This window comes from Tachypleus tridentatus, chromosome 8 (assembly GCF_004210375.1).
Source record: "Tachypleus tridentatus isolate NWPU-2018 chromosome 8, ASM421037v1, whole genome shotgun sequence".
In the NCBI taxonomy this organism is placed as follows: Eukaryota; Metazoa; Arthropoda; class Merostomata; order Xiphosura; family Limulidae; genus Tachypleus; species Tachypleus tridentatus.
In genome coordinates, this window is record NC_134832.1 from 119954245 (window position 1) to 119976741 (window position 22497).

The 22497-nt window shown below is 32.0% G+C and overlaps 1 long non-coding RNA gene and 10 other non-coding genes across 11 annotated transcripts in view; 10 read left to right on the forward strand and 1 right to left on the reverse strand.

Moving 5' to 3' along the window:
- The window catches only part of LOC143224267 (uncharacterized), a 41410-nt gene extending 40912 nt beyond the window's left edge, over positions 1–498 (reverse strand). The window contains exon 1 of the long non-coding RNA XR_013013300.1: positions 11–498. This is a non-coding gene — a long non-coding RNA (uncharacterized LOC143224267). The remainder of the gene's footprint in view (positions 1–10) is intronic.
- Positions 499–5768: 5270 nt separating this feature from the next.
- On the forward strand, positions 5769–5841 carry TRNAK-CUU (transfer RNA lysine (anticodon CUU)). The gene has a single exon. It is a non-coding gene; the product is annotated as a tRNA-Lys (tRNA).
- Positions 5842–7470: 1629 nt separating this feature from the next.
- On the forward strand, positions 7471–7543 carry TRNAK-CUU (transfer RNA lysine (anticodon CUU)). The gene has a single exon. It is a non-coding gene; the product is annotated as a tRNA-Lys (tRNA).
- Positions 7544–9174: 1631 nt separating this feature from the next.
- On the forward strand, positions 9175–9247 carry TRNAK-CUU (transfer RNA lysine (anticodon CUU)). The gene has a single exon. It is a non-coding gene; the product is annotated as a tRNA-Lys (tRNA).
- Positions 9248–10874: 1627 nt separating this feature from the next.
- On the forward strand, positions 10875–10947 carry TRNAK-CUU (transfer RNA lysine (anticodon CUU)). The gene has a single exon. It is a non-coding gene; the product is annotated as a tRNA-Lys (tRNA).
- Positions 10948–12579: 1632 nt separating this feature from the next.
- TRNAK-CUU (transfer RNA lysine (anticodon CUU)) lies at positions 12580–12652 on the forward strand. The gene has a single exon. It is a non-coding gene; the product is annotated as a tRNA-Lys (tRNA).
- Positions 12653–14283: 1631 nt separating this feature from the next.
- On the forward strand, positions 14284–14356 carry TRNAK-CUU (transfer RNA lysine (anticodon CUU)). The gene has a single exon. It is a non-coding gene; the product is annotated as a tRNA-Lys (tRNA).
- Positions 14357–15986: 1630 nt separating this feature from the next.
- TRNAK-CUU (transfer RNA lysine (anticodon CUU)) lies at positions 15987–16059 on the forward strand. Its single transcript has one exon. It is a non-coding gene; the product is annotated as a tRNA-Lys (tRNA).
- A 1629-nt stretch (positions 16060–17688) lies between these two features.
- On the forward strand, positions 17689–17761 carry TRNAK-CUU (transfer RNA lysine (anticodon CUU)). Its single transcript has one exon. It is a non-coding gene; the product is annotated as a tRNA-Lys (tRNA).
- Positions 17762–19392: 1631 nt separating this feature from the next.
- Positions 19393–19465, forward strand: TRNAK-CUU (transfer RNA lysine (anticodon CUU)). The gene has a single exon. It is a non-coding gene; the product is annotated as a tRNA-Lys (tRNA).
- A 1631-nt stretch (positions 19466–21096) lies between these two features.
- Positions 21097–21169, forward strand: TRNAK-CUU (transfer RNA lysine (anticodon CUU)). The gene has a single exon. It is a non-coding gene; the product is annotated as a tRNA-Lys (tRNA).
- The last annotated feature ends 1328 nt before the right edge of the window (positions 21170–22497 follow it).

The window sequence follows — 22497 nt, forward strand, 5'->3', positions numbered from 1 at the left end:
ACAAACTCACAAACAATATTCGGTCTTCTATCTAGTCTGGAACTGAATGTTTCATCGACAGTCCAGGTCGAGCGAATTAATATATGTCGATACAAATATGCACTTTACTTGACAGGAATGTTAGCTAGCCCTATTATATGTTTGGACTAACGCGATTTATCTGCTTAATTTCCACATAAGATAGATATCTAATGTCCTTATAGAAATACTAACGTCCGATGTTAATTCTCTGAAGTTAGATGGTTCGTAATGTTCGAAATCTGTAAACATTACTGGTGAAAGGAAAAAGGAAAATTTCGTGGCAGGTATTTAAATTTTAAAGGAAGATGAACTTCCCGGCTGGGGTGTTCAGGGATATTTATATCCTCCTTCGCCCCGCTCGCGTTAGGATTTTAATGCTGTTATAGATTGTGTTTAATTTCTACTGATCATAGTTTCAGAGAATTGCAACGAAAAGGCCGGACGAGTGAAGGCAACAGAACGGGCGTAGTCCAATCATAATTACAGCTTCGTAAGCCTGTAAACTGACTGTAACTGCCCAATAAAAATAATCCTCTTTTGTCTTGGCGCTTTGCTTTTTCTACAAATCACGCGAGTTTCTCGGAAGTTCACTTGAAAACAGTACTGTCAATTCTTAGTATAACACACACAGCTAGTGCATTGTTGATTTTTACTTTCAAGATCCATCTACAAATTGCGAAAACAGGCGAGACTTACGCAATACACATCTAACAACGAAATACGTCAGGTGTAAAATACTATAAAGAAGCAAGGGTGGGTATAATAATATACGACAATACACAATATTCTATTACTGTCTCTAGGCGTCTTACGATAGCTAGCTTTGATGCTGATTGGGCGAGATTTTCGAAAATTCACTTGGCAACAATATTCGGAGATAATACTAATACTTTTGTAAAACCTATATTGCTGATTCTTACACTGGAGAATTTTCTACAAAATAGAGAACTGACGGGGCTTGCCCAATACATTAACAATACATGTTACACGTATTAAATCAAAACAAACGAAGATATTAAAATAAATATATGACAGTAATTGCTAACTTTGTATCACAACACTATTTTCATTTTTAAATAACAGATATTCTTGCAGATGAACGATAATTTGACGAATGTACAAATATAATAACACAACTTCGCTACGACCAAGTCGCTTTTAAAAACTTGTTAAATATAGTTATTATTCATGTACTACCATTTTCGTTCTCGTTTTTAAATGATATCAAATTTTTGCATCATCTTTTACTAAGTTTAAAAAAATTGGTAGATTAGAAATTCTTATATCCACTATTTTACCCATTTCGGTACAGCTTGCTGAAGATGAATTTCTAAATTTAGAAATGTTAAAGAATGAAAGGTTTGTGACACTTGTTGTTCGTGTTTTATCGTTCGCCATTTCAAACTTTGAAACTTTTATCTACATTAAACATTTTCAGCCATTTTTACCTAGGTTTTCGTTTAGATAATCGTATTATAATTGATTTTAGTGTTATATACTTTTAAATACCCATTTAAAAATTATCTTACATTGGAAAAAAAGTCTACATGGTTTTTATAGTGTAGTTTTCCGTTATTCATTTAAATAGCAGGATTCCCGTCGATACGATAATGATATAAATATATCAAACTTATATTATTATATGTACTTTGTGACAAGACCGAACGATGGATATGTTAAATAAGCATCTTTAGGATTTAAACGCGTGTAAACATGTTCGAAAAAGAAAATGAAAGAACGGACATTTCTTTCATTCAGCACGAATAAACACAATTTCTGGAATGGGCATAATAGAACATCTATTCCACGTTATAAATTCTAAAAAACAAAGTGGTGAAAATATATAGGTACGTGCTCCTACGTGAATTTTAATATGGAAAATTAATAAAGTTTTCATTGTGTAAATTCTACAAATCATTCTTCTACAGAAAACACAAGGTAGATATAGTTTAAACCTAAGTACCACAAAAGAATCGCTTACTGTAATTATTAATTTCATACACCGAGAAAGAGGTTGTTAATAAAACGTTTATTATACATCTAACAACAGGTACGTTAATAAAAATATGAATGAGTATAAATTTCTTAGCTCTTCGAATAGCAATGGCTGGAAAGATTTCGTGTAATAAAAAGTTTTGATTTTTCTTTCATTTTTGAAAAAATTGAAGAAAGACTGAATATAATTGAATATCGTTTACGGGGAATTGTAGGAAATGGTGTCTGGGTGATATGTAACTCTACTTGCTACTAACTGAGATACACTTAATGTGGAGATAAATGAAAAGCGAGAATGAAAATGAGAAGGAAAACAAGTGATAATAAAGAAATTAGCAAAAAAGAGAAAGCTAAAAAACGAGTAAACCAGCCCGACTAGCTCAGTCGGTAGAGCATGAGACTCTTAATCTCAGGTTCGAGCCCCACGTCGGGCGGCGTAATTTAGTCTAGTTTCTGAGTGCTTTGTCAAACAATAGAATTTTTCTTCCACTCCGAAAATGTGCAGTGCATTTGCTCCTTGACGAATGTGGCGATGGACGATGTTAAGAAAGAAGTCTCTGAAGAACGTATTTGATAAAGTAAATAATCGAGAAATGTTTGAGACTTATTATAAATCAGAGGAAGTTAATGTCACGTGTTCCAATTTCTTCCTTTCTTAAAATTCTTGGGAAAGAATGATTCTTTGACACAGGTATAAATATAATAGCACAACTTCGTTACAATCATGTCGCTTTTGAATAACTTTTATGATATTGTAACAATTTTTTACATTATATTATTCGTTTTCGCTCTTTTGCTCTGTGGTTTTTTCATTTTGAAAAATATTGGAGCTTCGGAAATTTTTATACCAACTCTTTTTACCTATATCAATAGAACTTGCTAAAGACGAATGTGTAAATAGAGAAACATTAAAGAAATTAAGGATTATTACCGTACGGATCCATGAACCTATCAAGTTTTTGTTGTTCTTGTTCTATCGTTCGTCATTTGAAATCAGCACCTTGAAAACTTTTTCTCTATTGGAAACTTTCAGCTATAATTACCGCATCCCTTGACTATTTAATTTAGGTTTTCTGATATACCATTATATGATAATGGATTTTAGTGTTAATATTCTTTAAAATAACCCTTTAAAATTTTATCGTCTATTGGAAAAGTACACGTGGTTTCAATTGAGCGGTAATCACCGGTATTGATTTTTTCTAGAAGGAATTCTGTTGATACGTTAATTATATATATAAATCGGTATACGCGAAGAGTTTTGTAAAAGACTTTAATGTTCAGAACATGTTTAATGAAGTAATGTATGGAATGCGCATTATTCAAATCCGCGTGTTCTCCCCGCATCAATACAGGGATGAATGATCTATTAAAGGGTGACTTTAATATGTAACAAAAAATGTGTCATTTGTAAGGAAAGTTTTAACTTTAGTAGAAAATCTGCAATATGATTTTGTTATTGCCCGTAAGTTGTGACAATATATAAGCGAGATTGAACGATGTTACGAAGCCTCTTTGCGTTTTATACGCGTTTAAATTTCTGCAATGCGTATAATCGTACCACGTATTTTAATGTTATCAATTCGGAAATAAAAAGAGATGAAATATATACGTATTTGCTCTAACATGGTTTTGGTATGGGGAATTTGATGAAGTTTTCGTCGCGTAAGTTTCTTGAAATTATTCTTTAATTGTTCGTTTCCTAAACCGAGAAAGAAGTTTCTGACGAAAGACATATGATATATCTAAGGACAGGTACGTTAATGAAAGGATGAACGAGTACACATTTTTTAGCTCTTCGAATAGCAATGGCTGGAAAGATTTCCTGTAATAAAAAGTTTTGATTTTTCTTTTTTTTGAAAAAATTGAAGACAGACTGAATATAATTGAATATCGTTTACGGGGAATTGTAGGAAATGGTGTCTGGGTGATATGTAATTCTACTTGCTACTAACTGAGATACACTTAATGTGGAGATAAATGAAAAGCGAGAATGAAAATGAGAAGGAAAACAAGTGATAATAAAGAAATTAGCAAAAGAGACAAAGCTAAAAAACGAGTAAACCAGCCCGACTAGCTCAGTCGGTAGAGCATGAGACTCTTAATCTCAGGATCGTGCGGCGTAATTTAGTTTAGTTTCTGAGTGCTTTGTCAAACAATAGAATTTTTCTTCCACTCCGAAAATGTGAAGTGCATTTGTTCATTGACGAATGTGGCGATGGACGATGTTAAGAAAGAAGTCTCTGAAGAACGTATTTGATAAAGTAAATAATCGAGAAATGTTTGAGACTTATTATAAATCAGAGGAAGTTAATGTGACGTGTTCCAATTTCTGAAAATTCTTGGGAAAGAATGATTCTTTGACACAGGTATAGATATAATAGCACAACTTCGTTACAATCATGTCGCTTTTGAATAACTTTTATGATATTGTAACAATTTTTTGCATTATCTTATTCGTTTTCGCTCTTTTATTCTGTGGTTTTTTCGTTTTGAAAAATATTGAAGCTTCACAAATTTTTATACCCACTCTTTTTACCTATTTCAATAGAAGTTGCTAAAGACGAATGTGTAAATAGAGAAACAGTAAAGAAATTAAGGATTATTACCGTACGGATCCATGAACCTGTCAAGTATTTGTTGTTCTTGTTGTATCGTTCGTCATTTGAAATCAGCACTTTGAAAACTTTTATCTCTATTGCAAACTTTCATCTATAATTACCGCATCCCTTGACTATTTAATTTAGGTTTTCTAATATAGCATTATATGATAATCGATTTTAGTGTTAATATTCTTTAAAATAACCCTTTAAAATTTTATCGTCTATTGGAAAAGAAAGTACACGTGGTTTCAATTGAGCGGGAGTCACCGTTATTGATTTTGTGTAGGAGGAATTCTGTTGATACGTTAATTATATATATACATCGGTATACGCGAAGAGTTTTGTTAAAGACTTTAATGTTCAGAACATGTTTAATGAAGTAATGTATGGAATGCGCATTATTCAAATCCGCGTGTTCTCCCCGCATCAATACAGGGATGAATGATCTATTAAAGGGTGACTTTAATATGTAACAAAAAATGTGTCATTTGTAAGGAAAGTTTTAACTTTAGTAGAAAATCTGGAATATGATTTTGTTATTGCCCGTAATTTGTGACAATATATAAATAGATTGAACGATGTTACGAAGTTTCTTTGCGTTTTATACGCGTTTAAATTTCTGAAATGCGTATAATCGTACCACGTATTTTAATGTTATCAATTCGGAAATAAAAAGAGATGAAATATATACGTATTTGCTCTAACATGGTTTTGGTATGGGGAATTTGATGAAGTTTTCGTCGCGTAAGTTTCTTGAAATTATTCTTTAATTGTTCGTTTCCTAAACCGAGAAAGAAGTTTCTGACGAAAGACATATGATATATCTAAGGACAGGTACGTTAATGAAAGGATGAACGAGTACACATTTTTTAGCTCTTCGAATAGCAATGGCTGGAAAGATTTCCTGTAATAAAAAGTTTTGATTTTTCTTTTATTTTTGAAAAAATTTGAAGACAGACTGAATATAATTGAATATCGTTTACAAGGAATTGTAGGAAATGGTGTCTGGGTGATATGTAATTCTACTTGCTACTAACTGAGATACACTTAATGTGGAGATAAATGAAAAGCGAGAATGAAAATGAGAAGGAAAACAAGTGATAATAAAGAAATTAGCAAAAGAGACAAAGCTAAAAAACGAATAAACCAGCCCGACTAGCTCAGTCGGTAGAGCATGAGACTCTTAATCTCAGGGTCGTGAATTCGAGCCCCACGTCGGCCGGCGTAATTTAGTTTAGTTTCTGAGTGCTTTGTCAAACAATAGAATTTTTCTTCCACTCCGAAAATGTGAAGTGCATTTGTTCATTGACGAATGTGGCGATGGACGATGTTAAGAAAGAAGTCTCTGAAGAACGTATTTCATAAAGTAAATAATCGAGAAATGTTTGAGACTTATTATAAATCAGAGGAAGTTAATGTGACGTGTTCCAATTTCTGAAAATTCTTGGGAAAGAATGATTCTTTGACACAGGTATAGATATAATAGCACAACTTCGTTACAATCATGTCGCTTTTGAATAACTTTTATGATATTGTAATAATTTTTTGCATTATCTTATTCGTTTTCGCTCTTTTATTCTGTGGTTTTTTCGTTTTGAAAAATATTGAAGCTTCACAAATTTTTATACCCACTCTTTTTACCTATTTCAATAGAAGTTGCTAAAGACGAATGTGTAAATAGAGAAACAGTAAAGAAATTAAGGATTATTACCGTACGGATCCATGAACCTGTCAAGTATTTGTTGTTCTTGTTGTATCGTTCGTCATTTGAAATCAGCACTTTGAAAACTTTTATCTCTATTGCAAACTTTCATCTATAATTACCGCATCCCTTGACTATTTAATTTAGGTTTTCTAATATAGTATTATATGATAATCGATTTTAGTGTTAATATTCTTTAAAATACCCCTTTAAAATTTTATCGTCTATTGGAAAAGAAAGTACACGTGGTTTCAATTGAGCGGGAGTCACCGTTATTGATTTTGTGTAGGAGGAATTCTGTTGATACGTTAATTATATATATACATCGGTATACGCGAAGAGTTTTGTTAAAGACTTTAATGTTCAGAACATGTTTAATGAAGTAATGTATGGAATGCGCATTATTCAAATCCGCCGTTCTCCCCGCATCAATACAGGGATGAATGATCTATTAAAGGGTGACTTTAATATGTAACAAAAAATGTCTCATTTGTAAGGAAAGTTTTAACTTTAGTAGAAAATCTGCAATATGATTTTGTTATTGCCCGTAATTTGTGACAATATATAAATAGATTGAACGATGTTACGAAGTTTCTTTGCGTTTTATACGCGTTTAAATTTCTGAAATGCGTATAATCGTACCACGTATTTTAATGTTATCAATTCGGAAATAAAAAGAGATGAAATATATACGTATTTGCTCTAACATGGTTTTGGTATGGGGAATTTGATGAAGTTTTCGTCGCGTAAGTTTCTTGAAATTATTCTTTAATTGTTCGTTTCCTAAACCGAGAAAGAAGTTTCTGACGAAAGACATATGATATATCTAAGGACAGGTACGTTAATGAAAGGATGAACGAGTACACATTTTTTAGCTCTTCGAATAGCAATGGCTGGAAAGATTTCCTGTAATAAAAAGTTTTGATTTTTCTTTTTTTTTTGAAAAAATTGAAGACAGACTGAATATAATTGAATATCGTTTACGGGGAATTGTAGGAAATGGTGTCTGGGTGATATGTAATTCTACTTGCTACTAACTGAGATACACTTAATGTGGAGATAAATGAAAAGCGAGAATGAAAATGAGAAGGAAAACAAGTGATAATAAAGAAATTAGCAAAAGAGACAAAGCTAAAAACGAGTAAACCAGCCCGACTAGCTCAGTCGGTAGAGCATGAGACTCTTAATCTCAGGGTCGTGGGTTCGAGCCCCACGTCGGCCGGCGTAATTTAGTTTAGTTTCTGAGTGCTTTGTCAAACAATAGAATTTTTCTTCCACTCCTAAAATGTGAAGTGCATTTGTTCATTGACGAATGTGGCGATGGACGATGTTAAGAAAGAAGTCTCTGAAGAACGTATTTAATAAAGTAAATAATCGAGAAATGTTTAAGACTTATTATAAATCAGAGGAAGTTAATGTGACGTGTTCCAATTTCTGAAAATTCTTGGGAAAGAATGATTCTTTGACACAGGTATAGATATAATAGCACAACTTCGTTACAATCATGTCGCTTTTGAATAACTCTTATGATATTGTAACAATTTTCTGCATTATCTTATTCGTTTTTGCCCTTTTACTCTGTGTTTTATTCATTTTGAAAAATATTGGAGCTTCAGAAATTTTTATACCAACTCTTTTTACCTATTTCAATAGAACTTGCTAAAGACAAATGTGTAAATAGAGAAACATTAATAAAAATTAAGGATTATTACCGTACGGATCCATGAACCTGTCAAGTATTTGTTGTTCTTGTTGTATCGTTCGTCATTTGAAATCAGCACTTTGAAAACTTTTTCTCTATTGCAAACTTTCAGCTATAATTACCGCATCCCTTGACTATTTAATTTAGGTTTTCTAATATAGCATTATATGATAATCGATTTTAGTGTTAATATTCTTTAAAATAACCCTTTAAAATTTTATCGTCTATTGGAAAAGAAAGTACACGTGGTTTCAATTGAGCGGGAGTCACCGTTATTGATTTTGTGTAGGAGGAATTCTGTTGATACGTTAATTATATATATACATCGGTATACGCGAAGAGTTTTGTTAAAGACTTTAATGTTCAGAACATGTTTAATGAAGTAATGTATGGAATGCGCATTATTCAAATCCGCCGTTCTCTCCGCATCAATACAGGGATGAATGATCTATTAAAGGGTGACTTTAATATGTAACAAAAAATGTCTCATTTGTAAGGAAAGTTTTAACTTTAGTAGAAAATCTGCAATATGATTTTGTTATTGCCCGTAATTTGTGACAATATATAAATAGATTGAACGATGTTACGAAGTTTCTTTGCGTTTTATACGCGTTTAAATTTCTGAAATGCGTATAATCGTACCACGTATTTTAATGTTATCAATTCGGAAATAAAAAGAGATGAAATATATACGTATTTGCTCTAACATGGTTTTGGTATGGGGAATTTGATGAAGTTTTCGTCGCGTAAGTTTCTTGAAATTATTCTTTAATTGTTCGTTTCCTAAACCGAGAAAGAAGTTTCTGACGAAAGACATATGATATATCTAAGGACAGGTACGTTAATGAAAGGATGAACGAGTACACATTTTTTTAGCTCTTCGAATAGCAATGGCTGGAAAGATTTCCTGTAATAAAAAGTTTTGATTTTTCTTTTATTTTTGAAAAATTTGAAGACAGACTGAATATAATTGAATATCGTTTACGGGGAATTGTAGGAAATGGTGTCTGGGTGATATGTAATTCTACTTGCTACTAACTGAGATACACTTAATGTGGAGATAAATGAAAAGCGAGAATGAAAATGAGAAGGAAAACAAGTGATAATAAAGAAATTAGCAAAAGAGACAAAGCTAAAAAACGAATAAACCAGCCCGACTATCTCAGTCGGTAGAGCATGAGACTCTTAATTTCAGGGTCGTGGATTCGAGCCCCACGTCGGCCGGCGTAATTTAGTTTAGTTTCTGAGTGCTTTGTCAAACAATAGAATTTTTCTTCCACTCCTAAAATGTGAAGTGCATTTGTTCATTGACGAATGTGGCGATGGACGATGTTAAGAAAGAAGTCTCTGAAGAACGTATTTAATAAAGTAAATAATCGAGAAATGTTTGAGACTTATTACAAATCAGAGGAAGTTAATGTGACGTGTTCCAATTTCTGAAAATTCTTGGGAAAGAATGATTCTTTGACACAGGTATAGATATAATAGCACAACTTCGTTACAATCATGTCGCTTTTGAATAACTCTTATGATATTGTAACAATTTTCTGCATTATCTTATTCGTTTTGCCCTTTTACTCTGTGTTTTATTCATTTTGAAAAATATTGGAGCTTCAGAAATTTTTATACCATCTCTTTTTACCTATTTCAATAGAACTTGCTAAAGACAAATGTGTAAATAGAGAAACATTAATAAAAATTAAGGATTATTACCGTACGGATCCATGAACCTGTCAAGTATTTGTTGTTCTTGTTGTATCGTTCGTCATTTGAAATCAGCACTTTGAAAACTTTTATCTCTATTGCAAACTTTCAGCTATAATTACCGCATCCCTTGACTATTTAATTTATGTTTTCTAATATAGCATTATATGATAATCGATTTTAGTGTTAATATTCTTTAAAATAACCCTTTAAAATTTTATCGTCTATTGGAAAAGTACACGTGGTTTCAATTGAGCGGTAATCACCGGTATTGATTTTGTGTAGGAGGAATTCTGTTGATACGTTAATTATATATATACATCGGTATACGCGAAGAGTTTTGTTAAAGACTTTAATGTTCAGAACATGTTTAATGAAGTAATGTATGGAATGCGCATTATTCAAATCCGCGTGTTCTCCCCGCATCAATACAGGGATGAATGATCTATTAAAGGGTGACTTTAATATGTAACAAAAAATGTCTCATTTGTAAGGAAAGTTTTAACTTTAGTAGAAAATCTGCAATATGATTTTGTTATTGCCCGTAATTTGTGACAATATATAAATAGATTGAACGATGTTACGAAGTTTCTTTGCGTTTTATACGCGTTTAAATTTCTGAAATGCGTATAATCGTACCACGTATTTTAATGTTATCAATTCGGAAATAAAAGAGATGAAATATATACGTATTTGCTCTAACATGGTTTTGGTATGGGGAATTTGATGAAGTTTTCGTCGCGTAAGTTTCTTGAAATTATTCTTTAATTGTTCGTTTCCTAAACCGAGAAAGAAGTTTCTGACGAAAGACATATGATATATCTAAGGACAGGTACGTTAATGAAAGGATGAACGAGTACACATTTTTTAGCTCTTCGAATAGCAATGGCTGGAAAGATTTCCTGTAATAAAAAGTTTTGATTTTTCTTTTATTTTTGAAAAAATTTGAAGACAGACTGAATATAATTGAATATCGTTTACAAGGAATTGTAGGAAATGGTGTCTGGGTGATATGTAATTCTACTTGCTATTAACTGAGATACACTTAATGTGGAGATAAATGAAAAGCGAGAATGAAAATGAGAAGGAAAACAAGTGATAATAAAGAAATTAGCAAAAGAGACAAAGCTAAAAAACGAATAAACCAGCCCGACTAGCTCAGTCGGTAGAGCATGAGACTCTTAATCTCAGGGTCGTGGGTTCGAGCCCCACGTCGGGCGGCGTAATTTAGTTTAGTTTCTGAGTGCTTTGTCAAACAATAGAATTTTTCTTCCACTCCTAAAATGTGAAGTGCATTTGTTCATTGACGAATGTGGCGATGGACGATGTCAAGAAAGAAGTCTCTGAAGAACGTATTTAATAAAGTAAATAATCGAGAAATGTTTGAGACTTATTATAAATCAGAGGAAGTTAATGTGACGTGTTCCAATTTCTGAAAATTCTTGGGAAAGAATGATTCTTTGACACAGGTATAGATATAATAGCACAACTTCGTTACAATCATGTCGCTTTTGAATAACTCTTTGATATTGTAACAATTTTCTGCATTATCTTATTCGTTTTTGCCCTTTTACTCTGTGTTTTATTCATTTTGAAAAATATTGGAGCTTCAGAAATTTTTATACCAACTCTTTTTACCTATTTCAATAGAACTTGCTAAAGAGAAATGTCTAAATAGAGAAACATTAAAGAAATTAATGATTATTACCGTACGGATCCATGAACCTGTCAAGTATTTGTTGTTCTTGTTCTATCGTTCGTCATTTGAAATCAGCACTTTGAAAACTTTTATCTCTATTGCAAACTTTCAGCTATAATTACCGCATCCCTTGACTATTTAATTTATGTTTTCTAATATAGCATTATATGATAATCGATTTTAGTGTTAATATTCTTTAAAATAACCCTTTAAAATTTTATCGTCTATTGGAAAAGAAAGTACACGTGGTTTCAATTGAGCGGGAGTCACCGTTATTGATTTTGTGTAGGAGGAATTCTGTTGATACGTTAATTATATATATACATCGGTATACGCGAAGAGTTTTGTTAAAGACTTTAATGTTCAGAACATGTTTAATGAAGTAATGTATGGAATGCGCATTATTCAAATCCGCGTGTTCTCCCCGCATCAATACAGGGATGAATGATCTATTAAAGGGTGACTTTAATATGTAACAAAAAATGTCTCATTTGTAAGGAAAGTTTTAACTTTAGTAGAAAATCTGCAATATGATTTTGTTATTGCCCGTAATTTGTGACAATATATAAATAGATTGAACGATGTTACGAAGTTTCTTTGCGTTTTATACGCGTTTAAATTTCTGAAATGCGTATAATCGTACCACGTATTTTAATGTTATCAATTCGGAAATAAAAAGAGATGAAATATATACGTATTTGCTCTAACATGGTTTTGGTATGGGGAATTTGATGAAGTTTTCGTCGCGTAAGTTTCTTGAAATTATTCTTTAATTGTTCGTTTCCTAAACCGAGAAAGAAGTTTCTGACGAAAGACATATGATATATCTAAGGACAGGTACGTTAATGAAAGGATGAACGAGTACACATTTTTTTAGCTCTTCGAATAGCAATGGCTGGAAAGATTTCCTGTAATAAAAAGTTTTGATTTTTCTTTTATTTTTGAAAAAATTTGAAGACAGACTGAATATAATTGAATATCGTTTACAAGGAATTGTAGGAAATGGTGTCTGGGTGATATGTAATTCTACTTGCTATTAACTGAGATACACTTAATGTGGAGATAAATGAAAAGCGAGAATGAAAATGAGAAGGAAAACAAGTGATAATAAAGAAATTAGCAAAAGAGACAAAGCTAAAAAACGAATAAACCAGCCCGACTAGCTCAGTCGGTAGAGCATGAGACTCTTAATCTCAGGGTCGTGGGTTCGAGCCCCACGTCGGGCGGCGTAATTTAGTTTAGTTTCTGAGGGCTTTGTCAAACAATAGAATTTTTCTTCCACTCCTAAAATGTGATGTGCATTTGTTCATTGACGAATGTGGCGATGGACGATGTCAAGAAAGAAGTCTCTGAAGAACGTATTTAATAAAGTAAATAATCGAGAAATGTTTGAGACTTATTATAAATCAGAGGAAGTTAATGTGACGTGTTCCAATTTCTGAAAATTCTTGGGAAAGAATGATTCTTTGACACAGGTATAGATATAATAGCACAACTTCGTTTCAATCATGTCGCTTTTGAATAACTCTTTGATATTGTAACAATTTTCTGCATAATCTTATTCGTTTTTGCCCTTTTACTCTGTGTTTTACTCATTTTGAAAAATATTGGAGCTTCAGAAATTTTTATACCAACTCTTTTTTACCTATTTCAATAGAACTTGCTAAAGAGAAATGTCTAAATAGAGAAACATTAAAGAAATTAATGATTATTACCGTACGGATCCATGAACCTGTCAAGTATTTGTTGTTCTTGTTCTATCGTTCGTCATTTGAAATCAGCACTTTGAAAACTTTTATCTCTATTGCAAACTTTCAGCTATAATTACCGCATCCCTTGACTATTTAATTTATGTTTTCTAAAATAGCATTATATGATAATCTATTTTAGTGTTAATTTTTGTTTAAAATAACCCTTTAAAATTTTATCGTCTATTGCAAAAGAAAGTATACGTGGTTTCAATTGAGCGGGAGTCACCGTTATTGATTTTGTGTAGGAGGAATTCTGTTGATACGTTAATTATATATATACATCGGTATATGCGAAGAGTTTTGTTAAAGACTTTAATGTTCAGAACATGTTTAATGAAGTAATGTATGGAATGCGCATTATTCAAATCCGCGTGTTCTCCCGCATCAATACAGGGATGAATGATCTATTAAAGGGTGACTTTAATATGTAACAAAAAATGTCTCATTTGTAAGGAAAGTTTTAACTTTAGTAGAAAATCTGCAATATGATTTTGTTATTGCCCGTAATTTGTGACAATATATAAATAGATTGAACGATGTTACGAAGTTTCTTTGGTTTTATACGCGTTTAAATTTCTGAAATGCGTATAATCGTACCACGTATTTTAATGTTATCAATTCGGAAATAAAAAGAGATGAAATATATACGTATTTGCTCTAACATGGTTTTGGTATGAGGAATTTGAGGAAGTTTTCGTCGCGTAAGTTTCTTGAAATTATTCTGTAATTGTTCGTTTCCTAACCCGAGAAAGAAGTTTCTGACGAAAGACATATGATATATCTAAGGACAGGTACGTTAATGAAAGGATGAACGAGTACACATTTTTTAGCTCTTCGAATAGCAATGGCTGGAAAGATTTCCTGTAATAAAAAGTTTTGATTTTTCTTTTATTTTTGAAAAAATTTGAAGACAGACTGAATATAATTGAATATCGTTTACAAGGAATTGTAGGAAATGGTGTCTGGGTGATATGTAATTCTACTTGCTATTAACTGAGATACACTTAATGTGGAGATAAATGAAAAGCGAGAATGAAAATGAGAAGGAAAACAAGTGATAATAAAGAAATTAGCAAAAGAGACAAAGCTAAAAAACGAATAAACCAGCCCGACTAGCTCAGTCGGTAGAGCATGAGACTCTTAATCTCAGGGTCGTGGGTTCGAGCCCCACGTCGGGCGGCGTAATTTAGTTTAGTTTCTGAGGGCTTTGTCAAACAATAGAATTTTTCTTCCACTCCTGAAATGTGAAGTGCATTTGTTCATTGACGAATGTGGCGATGGACGATGTCAAGAAAGAAGTCTCTGAAGAACGTATTTAATAAAGTAAATAATCGAGAAATGTTTGAGACTTATTACAAATCAGAGGAAGTTAATGTGACGTGTTCCAATTTCTGAAAATTCTTGGGAAAGAATGATTCTTTGACACAGGTATAGATATAATAGCACAACTTCGTTTCAATCATGTCGCTTTTGAATAACTCTTTGATATTGTAACAATTTTCTGCATTATCTTATTCGTTTTTGCCCTTTTACTCTGTGTTTTATTCATTTTGAAAAATATTGGAGCTTCAGAAATTTTTATACCAACTCTTTTTACCTATTTCAATAGAACTTGCTAAAGAGAAATGTCTAAATAGAGAAACATTAAAGAAATTAATGATTATTACCGTACGGATCCATGAACCTGTCAAGTATTTGTTGTTCTTGTTCTATCGTTCGTCATTTGAAATCAGCACTTTGAAAACTTTTATCTCTATTGCAAACTTTCAGCTATAATTACCGCATCCCTTGACTATTTAATTTATGTTTTCTAATATAGCATTATATGATAATCGATTTTAGTGTTAATATTCTTTAAAATAACCCTTTAAAATTTTATCGTCTATTGGAAAAGAAAGTAAACGTGGTTTCAATTGATCGGGAGACACCGTTATTGATTTTGTGTAGGAGGAATTCTGTTGATACGTTAATTATATATATACATCGGTATATGCGAAGAGTTTTGTTAAAGACTTTAATGTTCAGAACATGTTTAATGAAGTAATGTATGGAATGCGCATTATTCAAATCCGCGTGTTCTCCTCGCATCAATACAGGGATGAATGATCTATTAAAGGGTGACTTTAATATGTAACAAAAAATGTCTCATTTGTAAGGAAAGTTTTAACTTTAGTAGAAAATCTGCAATATGATTTTGTTATTGCCCGTAATTTGTGACAATATATAAATAGATTGAACGATGTTACGAAGTTTCTTTGCGTTTTATACGCGTTTAAATTTCTGAAATGCGTATAATCGTACCACGTATTTTAATGTTATCAATTCGGAAATAAAAAGAGATGAAATATATACGTATTTGCTCTAACATGGTTTTGGTATGGGGAATTTGATGAAGTTTTCGTCGCGTAAGTTTCTTGAAATTATTCTTTAATTGTTCGTTTCCTAAACCGAGAAAGAAGTTTCTGACGAAAGACATATGATATATCTAAGGACAGGTACGTTAATGAAAGGATGAACGAGTACACATTTTTTAGCTCTTCGAATAGCAATGGCTGGAAAGATTTCCTGTAATAAAAAGTTTTGATTTTTCTTTTATTTTTGAAAAAATTTGAAGACAGACTGAATATAATTGAATATCGTTTACAAGGAATTGTAGGAAATGGTGTCTGGGTGATATGTAATTCTACTTGCTATTAACTGAGATACACTTAATGTGGAGATAAATGAAAAGCGAGAATGAAAATGAGAAGGAAAACAAGTGATAATAAAGAAATTAGCAAAAGAGACAAAGCTAAAAACGAATAAACCAGCCCGACTAGCTCAGTCGGTAGAGCATGAGACTCTTAATCTCAGGGTCGTGGGTTCGAGCCCCACGTCGGGCGGCGTAATTTAGTTTAGTTTCTGAGTGCTTTGTCAAACAATAGAATTTTTCTTCCACTCCTAAAATGTGAAGTGCATTTGTTCATTGACGAATGTGGCGATGGACGATGTCAAGAAAGAAGTCTCTGAAGAACGTATTTAATAAAGTAAATAATCGAGAAATGTTTGAGACTTATTATAAATCAGAGGAAGTTAATGTGACGTGTTCCAATTTCTGAAAATTCTTGGGAAAGAATGATTCTTTGACACAGGTATAGATATAATAGCACAACTTCGTTACAATCATGTCGCTTTTGAATAACTCTTTGATATTGTAACAATTTTCTGCATTATCTTATTCGTTTTTGCCCTTTTACTCTGTGTTTTATTCATTTTGAAAAATATTGGAGCTTCAGAAATTTTTATACCAACTCTTTTTACCTATTTCAATAGAACTTGCTAAAGAGAAATGTCTAAATAGAGAAACATTAAAGAAATTAATGATTATTACCGTACGGATCCATGAACCTGTCAAGTATTTGTTGTTCTTGTTCTATCGTTCGTCATTTGAAATCAGCACTTTGAAAACTTTTATCTCTATTGCAAACTTTCAGCTATAATTACCGCATCCCTTGACTATTTAATTTATGTTTTCTAATATAGCATTATATGATAATCGATTTTAGTGTTAATATTCTTTAAAATAACCCTTTAAAATTTTATCGTCTATTGCAAAAGAAAGTACACGTGGTTTCAATTGATCGGGAGACACCGTTATTGATTTTGTGTAGGAGGAATTCTGTTGATACGTTAATTATATATATACATCGGTATATGCGAAGAGTTTTGTTAAAGACTTTAATGTTCAGAACATGTTTAATGAAGTAATGTATGGAATGCGCATTATTCAAATCCGCCGTTCTCTCCGCATCAATACAGGGATGAATGATCTATTAAAGGGTGACTTTAATATGTAACAAAAAATGTCTCATTTGTAAGGAAAGTTTTAACTTTAGTAGAAAATCTGCAATATGATTTTGTTATTGCCCGTAATTTGTGACAATATATAAATAGATTGAACGATGTTACGAAGTTTCTTTGCGTTTTATACGCGTTTAAATTTCTGAAATGCGTATAATCGTACCACGTATTTTAATGTTATCAATTCGGAAATAAAAAGAGATGAAATATATACGTATTTGCTCTAACATGGTTTTGGTATGGGGAATTTGATGAAGTTTTCGTCGCGTAAGTTTCTTGAAATTATTCTTTAATTGTTCGTTTCCTAAACCGAGAAAGAAGTTTCTGACGAAAGACATATGATATATCTAAGGACAGGTACGTTAATGAAAGGATGAACGAGTACACATTTTTTAGCTCTTCGAATAGCAATGGCTGGAAAGATTTCCTGTAATAAAAAGTTTTGATTTTTCTTTTATTTTTGAAAAAATTTGAAGACAGACTGAATATAATTGAATATCGTTTACAAGGAATTGTAGGAAATGGTGTCTGGGTGATATGTAATTCTACTTGCTATTAACTGAGATACACTTAATGTGGAGATAAATGAAAAGCGAGAATGAAAATGAGAAGGAAAACAAGTGATAATAAAGAAATTAGCAAAAGAGACAAAGCTAAAAACGAATAAACCAGCCCGACTAGCTCAGTCGGTAGAGCATGAGACTCTTAATCTCAGGGTCGTGGGTTCGAGCCCCACGTCGGGCGGCGTAATTTAGTTGAGTTTCTGAGTGCTTTGTCAAACAATAGAATTTTTCTTCCACTCCTAAAATGTGAAGTGCATTTGTTCATTGACGAATGTGGCGATGGACGATGTCAAGAAAGAAGTCTCTGAAGAACGTATTTAATAAAGTAAATAATCGAGAAATGTTTGAGACTTATTATAAATCAGAGGAAGTTAATGTGACGTGTTCCAATTTCTGAAAATTCTTGGGAAAGAATGATTCTTTGACACAGGTATAGATATAATAGCACAACTTCGTTACAATCATGTCGCTTTTGAATAACTCTTTGATATTGTAACAATTTTCTGCATTATCTTATTCGTTTTTGCCCTTTTACTCTGTGTTTTATTCATTTTGAAAAATATTGGAGCTTCAGAAATTTTTATACCAACTCTTTTTACCTATTTCAATAGAACTTGCTAAAGAGAAATGTCTAAATAGAGAAACATTAAAGAAATTAATGATTATTACCGTACGGATCCATGAACCTGTCAAGTATTTGTTGTTCTTGTTCTATCGTTCGTCATTTGAAATCAGCACTTTGAAAACTTTTATCTCTATTGCAAACTTTCAGCTATAATTACCGCATCCCTTGACTATTTAATTTATGTTTTCTAATATAGCATTATATGATAATCGATTTTAGTGTTAATATTCTTTAAAATAACCCTTTAAAATTTTATCGTCTATTGGAAAAGAAAGTACACGTGGTTTCAATTGATCGGGAGACACCGTTATTGATTTTGTGTAGGAGGAATTCTGTTGATACGTTAATTATATATATACATCGGTATATGCGAAGAGTTTTGTTAAAGACTTTAATGTTCAGAACATGTTTAATGAAGTAATGTATGGAATGCGCATTATTCAAATCCGCGTGTTCTCCCGCATCAATACAGGGATGAATGATCTATTAAAGGGTGACTTTAATATGTAACAAAAAATGTCTCATTTGTAAGGAAAGTTTTAACTTTAGTAGAAAATCTGCAATATGATTTTGTTATTGCCCGTAATTTGTGACAATATATAAATAGATTGAACGATGTTACGAAGTTTCTTTGCGTTTTATACGCGTTTAAATTTCTGAAATGCGTATAATCGTACCACGTATTTTAATGTTATCAATTCGGAAATAAAAAGAGATGAAATATATACGTATTTGCTCTAACATGGTTTTGGTATGGGGAATTTGATGAAGTTTTCGTCGCGTAAGTTTCTTGAAATTATTCTTTAATTGTTCGTTTCCTAAACCGAGAAAGAAGTTTCTGACGAAAGACATATGATATATCTAAGGACAGGTACGTTAATGAAAGGATGAACGAGTACACATTTTTTTAGCTCTTCGAATAGCAATGGCTGGAAAGATTTCCTGTAATAAAAAGTTTTGATTTTTCTTTTATTTTTGAAAAAATTTGAAGACAGACTGAATATAATTGAATATCGTTTACAAGGAATTGTAGGAAATGGTGTCTGGGTGATATGTAATTCTACTTGCTATTAACTGAGATACACTTAATGTGGAGATAAATGAAAAGCGAGAATGAAAATGAGAAGGAAAACAAGTGATAATAAAGAAATTAGCAAAAGAGACAAAGCTAAAAAACGAATAAACCAGCCCGACTAGCTCAGTCGGTAGAGCATGAGACTCTTAATTTCAGGGTCGTGGGTTCGAGCCCCACGTCGGGCGGCGTAATTTAGTTGAGTTTCTGAGTGCTTTGTCAAACAATAGAATTTTTCTTCCACTCCTAAAATGTGAAGTGCATTTGTTCATTGACGAATGTGGCGATGGACGATGTCAAGAAAGAAGTCTCTGAAGAACGTATTTAAGAAAGTAAATAATCGAGAAATGTTTGAGACTTATTATAAATCAGAGGAAGTTAATGTGACGTGTTCCAATTTCTGAAAATTCTTGGGAAAGAATGATTCTTTGACACAGGTATAGATATAATAGCACAACTTCGTTACAATCATGTCGCTTTTGAATAACTCTTTGATATTGTAACAATTTTCTGCATTATCTTATTCGTTTTTGCCCTTTTACTCTGTGTTTTATTCATTTTGAAAAATATTGGAGCTTCAGAAATTTTTATACCAACTCTTTTTACCTATTTCAATAGAACTTGCTAAAGAGAAATGTCTAAATAGAGAAACATTAAAGAAATTAATGATTATTACCGTACGGATCCATGAACCTGTCAAGTATTTGTTGTTCTTGTTCTATCGTTCGTCATTTGAAATCAGCACTTTGAAAACTTTTATCTCTATTGCAAACTTTCAGCTATAATTACCGCATCCCTTGACTATTTAATTTATGTTTTCTAATACAGCATTATATGATAATCGATTTTAGTGTTAATATTCTTTAAAATAACCCTTTAAAATTTTATCGTCTATTGGAAAAGAAAGTACACGTGGTTTCAATTGATCGGGAGACACCGTTATTGATTTTGTGTAGGAGGAATTCTGTTGATACGTTAATTATATATATACATCGGTATATGCGAAGAGTTTTGTTAAAGACTTTAATGTTCAGAACATGTTTAATGAAGTAATGTATGGAATGCGCATTATTCAAATCCGCCGTTCTCCCCGCATCAAAACAGGGATGAATGATCTATTAAAGGATGACTTTAATATGTAACAAAAAATGTCTCATTTGTAAGGAAAGTTTTAACTTTAGTAGAAAATCTGCAATATGATTTTGTTATTGCCCGTAATTTGTGACAATATATAAATAGATTGAACGATGTTACGAAGTTTCTTTGCGTTTTATACGCGTTTAAATTTCTGAAATGCGTATAATCGTACCACGTATTTTAATGTTATCAATTCGGAAATAAAAAGAGATGAAATATATACGTATTTGCTCTAACATGGTTTTGGTATGGGGAATTTGATGAAGTTTTCGTCGCGTAAGTTTCTTGAAATTATTCTTTAATTGTTCGTTTCCTAAACCGAGAAAGAAGTTTCTGACGAAAGACATATGATATATCTAAGGACAGGTACGTTAATGAAAGGATGAACGAGTACACATTTTTTTAGCTCTTCAAATAGCAATGGCTGGAAAGATTTCCTGTAATAAAAAGTTTTGATTTTTCTTTTATTTTTGAAAAAATTTGAAGACAGACTGAATATAATTGAATATCGTTTACAAGGAATTGTAGGAAATGGTGTCTGGGTGATATGTAATTCTACTTGCTATTAACTGAGATACACTTAATGTGGAGATAAATGAAAAGCGAGAATGAAAATGAGAAGGAAAACAAGTGATAATAAAGAAATTAGCAAAAGAGACAAAGCTAAAAAACGAATAAACCAGCCCGACTAGCTCAGTCGGTAGAGCATGAGACTCTTAATCTCAGGGTCGTGGGTTCGAGCCCCACGTCGGGCGGCGTAATTTAGTTGAGTTTCTGAGTGCTTTGTCAAACAATAGAATTTTTCTTCCACTCCTAAAATGTGAAGTGCATTTGTTCATTGACGAATGTGGCGATGGACGATGTCAAGAAAGAAGTCTCTGAAGAACGTATTTAATAAAGTAAATAATCGAGAAATGTTTGAGACTTATTATAAATCAGAGGAAGTTAATGTGACGTGTTCCAATTTCTGAAAATTCTTGGGAAAGAATGATTCTTTGACACAGGTATAGATATAATAGCACAACTTCGTTACAATCATGTCGCTTTTGAATAACTCTTTGATATTGTAACAATTTTCTGCATTATCTTATTCGTTTTTTGCCCTTTTACTCTGTGTTTTATTCATTTTGAAAAATATTGGAGCTTCAGAAATTTTTATACCAACTCTTTTTACCTATTTCAATAGAACTTGCTAAAGAGAAATGTCTAAATAGAGAAACATTAAAGAAATTAATGATTATTACCGTACGGATCCATGAACCTGTCAAGTATTTGTTGTTCTTGTTCTATCGTTCGTCATTTGAAATCAGCACTTTGAAAACTTTTATCTCTATTGCAAACTTTCAGCTATAATTACCGCATCCCTTGACTATTTAATTTATGTTTTCTAATATAGCATTATATGATAATCGATTTTAGTGTTAATATTCTTTAAAATAACCCTTTAAAATTTTATCGTCTATTGGAAAAGAAAGTAAACGTGGTTTCAATTGATCGGGAGACACCGTTATTGATTTTGTGTAGGAGGAATTCTGTTGATACGTTAATTATATATATACATCGGTATATGCGAAGAGTTTTCTTAAAGACTTTAATGTTCAGAACATGTTTAATGAAGTAATGTATGGAATGCGCATTATTCAAATCCGCCGTTCTCCCCGCATCAAAACAGGGATGAATGATCTATTAAAGGATGACTTTAATATGTAACAAAAAATGTCTCATTTGTAAGGAAAGTTTTAACTTTAGTAGAAAATCTGCAATATGATTTTGTTATTGCCCGTAATTTGTGACAATATATAAATAGATTGAACGATGTTACGAAGTTTCTTTGCGTTTTATACGCGTTTAAATTTCTGAAATGCGTATAATCGTACCACGTATTTTAATGTTATCAATTCGGAAATAAAAAGAGATGAAATATATACGTATTTGCTCTAACATGGTTTTGGTATGGGGAATTTGATGAAGTTTTCGTCGCGTAAGTTTCTTGAAATTATTCTTTAATTGTTCGTTTCCTAAACCGAGAAAGAAGTTTCTGACGAAAGACATATGATATATCTAAGGACAGGTACGTTAATGA